Here is a 3,701-nt window from a genome sequence, read left to right as displayed (position 1 = left end):
GATTACAGGCGTGAGCCACCACGCCCAGCCAAAATTACATAATTTAAAAACGAGAAAACTGTACATTTTCAACAAATCCTTCTCGAGGAGGGAAATGTTACAAGTAAAGGAAGTAAAAAGAAAATAATAAAAATGCAATTAAAAATGAAAAATAAAAACAAAACAAATTCTTAGTAATTGTGACCATCCTGGATTTAATCTGAGAATATTAATTTTTTAAAGCTATGTATAACAGCGCATGTTAGATTTGAGGTCGTGGAATTTAAGTTATGGTTAGAGTTTTCTCCTAAAACTTTTTTCCTACTAAAATACAGTAATGTTGTATCTATTTTATTTTGTTTATGTGAAGATTTTACTGAACTATACAACTTTTAAAAATAAGAATATTTTCTAATTAAAAGAAAGTGATATTTATTTATTTATTTATTTATTTATTTATTTGAGGCGGAGTCTCGCTCTGTCGCCCAGGCTGGAGTGCAGTGGCCGGATCTCAGCTCACTGCAAGCTCCGCCTCCCGGGTTCACGCCATTCTCCTGCCTCCAGACTCCCGAGTAGCTGGGACTACAGGCGCCCGCCACCTTGCCCGGCTAGTTTTTTTGTATTTTTTAGTAGAGACGGGGTTTCACCGGGTTAGCCAGGATGGTCTTGATCTCCTGACCTCGTGATCCGCCCGTCTCGGCCTCCCAAAGTGCTGGGATTACAGGCTTGAGCCACCGCGCCCGGCCAAAAAGAAAGTGATTTTTAAAAAGGTATAAACCCACAGGACAAAAAGCAGATGGGCGAGCGATAACTGATTTCACACAGATGGAAGAAAAGGCAGCGACTGCAAGAACCTGCGGAGGAATCATCCCACCAGGAGGAAACAGCCGCCGGGGGAAATGAGGGCAGAAGGCGTGGGTGTGAGGGATGCAGCCAGCAGATCCTCCGGGCTCAGTGGGAGTGAACGAGGATTGCTGTGCAGTGTAGGGCACCCAGGCATTGCAACATGGTGAAATAATGCCAGCTGGGAATTGTGTGGGCCGTGGGGGTATAGCTCAGGGGTAGAGCATTTGACTGCAGATCAAGAGGTCCCCGGTTCAAATCCGGGTGCCCCCTACTGGTTTTCTTTCTGCTTCAGGATACCCTGTGAACTCGACCATTCTGAGTCCACCCAAGTAACCATCAGCCCACATATTAGGTGAGTTTTTAGGTGTTTAAATTAGCCATATTTGGTGACTAATTTCCTCCAAGTGGCTTGTGGACTGGGAGGGGAAGATGAAGGAAAGGAGCGAAGGAGGCTCAAAGGTAATCTGGCTCAGGAAATGGCTCTAGGAGGCTTTCATCATGACCCAGGGTGGCCATTTGTGCTTTGGGAGCTCTTGTTTACTATTTATCTTTCCAAGGGAGAAACAGGCAGGAAGTCGGGGGAGCAGATTGAATGAAGCCTGAGGGCACCAGAACTGCCTGGGCGCTGCTCCTGTGCAGGGTACCTGAACCTCAGTGCGAGGCTCTGATGTGTAGGTCTGAGGAGAGCACTGGATATTTCGTTTTAAAAGCAACGCGTACCTCCGCTCTTCCTTCTGCCTCCTCCCACCCAGCACACACTAGATGATTCTGACAGGAACATTTGGGGGAAATCTATGCTGGATGGTTCTAAAGGACATTTCACCTAAACTGGCCTGATTATCAAAGCTGATGTCCTCTGCAGGGGATTGAGAGCCACAGGTGCAGACAGCTGCCAGGTGGGCAGAGGAGGGAGAGGATAGGAAGGAGACTGGTAGGAAAGGTGTCTGTCTGCCATGGAGACCTCCTAGGTTTCATGGAAGACCACGAAAACGTCGGTGACTTACTGTGTGAGAGCTCTGGATATCACTACTGGGTGAAAAGGCGGTTGTTAGAAAACAACAATGGCTCATAGGTCAATCATTTGAACACAGATCACGTGGTCTTTGATTCATAATCCAGGTAGCCCCAACATGCTGTCATTTTTTTAAATTAAGATTTTATTTTTCAGAGCAGTTTAAGGTTTACAGAAAAAGGTACAGAAAGTACAGAAAGCATAAAGTACAGACAGTTCCCTCCCACCCATTTCCCCTTCATTAACATCTTGGATTAGTGTGGTACGTTTGTTAAAATTAAGGAACGATTATTGATACATTATCATTACCTGACATCTATAGTTCACATCAGGGTTCACTCTTTGCACTGCACAGTTTTATGGGTTTTGACACATGCATAATGTCTTGTATCCACTATTACAGTATCATACAGAAGTGCTTCCCTGTCCTGAAACCCCCCACCCCAATGCCCTGCCTGTTCATCCCTCCCTCCCCACAAACCCCCGGCAACCACTGACCTTTTCACTATCTCTGTCTTTTGCCTTTTCCAGAGTGTTTACAGTTGGAATCGTACACTATGTGGCCTTTTGGGATTGGCTTCTTTCACTTAACAATAAGCATTTAAGGTCTTTCTATGTCTTTTTGTGGCTTGGTAGTTCATTTCTCATTATTGTTGAATATTATTCCACTGTGTGGACTTGCTGTCATTCTTACTCAGGCTTCAAGTTAGCATTCCAGCTAGACTGCATCTTCCTGCAAAGAAAGAGACAAGAAGCAGATGAGGCCTTTACCAGAAAACCTCCCCAGGCTCTGGCAGCCTCAAGCAATTTTCACGATTTTTTATTCTGGCATAGACTCAGTCCCACTTACATTGCTTGTGGAAGGTATTTGTAGTTGTCTTTTTTACACCCCCAACATATGAAATTCTTTTCTATGTTTGGGGGAAATCCAAATCTATATGTGACTCTGAGTAGAAACCAGGACCTAACTACACTACAAAAGCCAAAAGTACCAGATTTTTTTCTTCCCATAGGCCCTAGAAGTGCCCTAAGCCTGCCCAGTCACATGTACATGTGAGACTTGGAATGTGGAATGAGGTACATGGAAGCAGAAAGAGTTTGGAATGCACTCCAGGGAATGCGGAGCTGTCATTGGCAGCGGAGCTGGTGGCTGCAGCCAGCTTTCAGTGGGGGTTTTATCAGCTCCCTAACCAGGATGTTGTGTGGGGGTAAATTATTCAGACCACTTGGCTGCCTTTTAGTCCTAGCCATTTTCTGAGTGTAGATCTCTAGGTTTCCTTTAGTGCTGTGAGGTTTTTTCCGACATCCTGCCAGTAACTGCCTTATTTGACTCAAGTAGCCGTTGCCAGTTTCTATTTTTGAGACAGAATGCTGAGAGTATGAAAACTAGTACTAGGAGTGGGGTGAAGAAAGTAAGAGGAATATGGTACTGGATACGTGCTTTTATTGGGACCCAAAGCAGTGAGCATCGGCTATTCAGGAATTAGAACCTGGCAGTCATTGATACACAGTAACAAAATAGGTGATCTGAATATCACATGAGTCACTTGGAATGAAGTGCCCAGGTGGGCACTTTGGTTTTGGTGTACTAAGTTACTATAGAACAGCATGAAGCACTGTGAAGCAGGGCAGGTAAATTTCTTGGTATTTGCAGTGGTCTGCATGTGTCTCCCAAAATTCATGTATTGGAAACTTAATCCCCAATGCAACAGTGTGGGAGGTGGGGCCTAATGGGAGGTGTTCAGGTCATGAGGCCTCTGCCCTCATAAATGGATGAATGTTGCTGTTTAAAAAAAGCTTGCATTGTCTAGGTGCAGTGGTTCATGCTTGTAACGCCAGCACTTGAAGCCACTTACTATGTGGG

The 3,701-nt window shown here is 44.8% G+C and overlaps 1 non-coding gene across 1 annotated transcript; it reads left to right on the top strand.

The window, feature by feature from the left end:
- Nucleotides 1–1,023: 1,023 nt before the first annotated feature.
- TRNAC-GCA (transfer RNA cysteine (anticodon GCA)) lies at nucleotides 1,024–1,095 on the top strand. The gene has a single exon. It is a non-coding gene; the product is annotated as a tRNA-Cys (tRNA).
- The last annotated feature ends 2,606 nt before the right edge of the window (nucleotides 1,096–3,701 follow it).

The sequence above is a fragment of the Chlorocebus sabaeus genome, chromosome 21 (assembly GCF_047675955.1).
Source record: "Chlorocebus sabaeus isolate Y175 chromosome 21, mChlSab1.0.hap1, whole genome shotgun sequence".
Classification (NCBI taxonomy): domain Eukaryota; kingdom Metazoa; phylum Chordata; class Mammalia; order Primates; family Cercopithecidae; genus Chlorocebus; species Chlorocebus sabaeus.
Note: the sequence above shows the minus strand (reverse complement) of the source record. Positions and strands in the feature narration are given on the sequence as shown.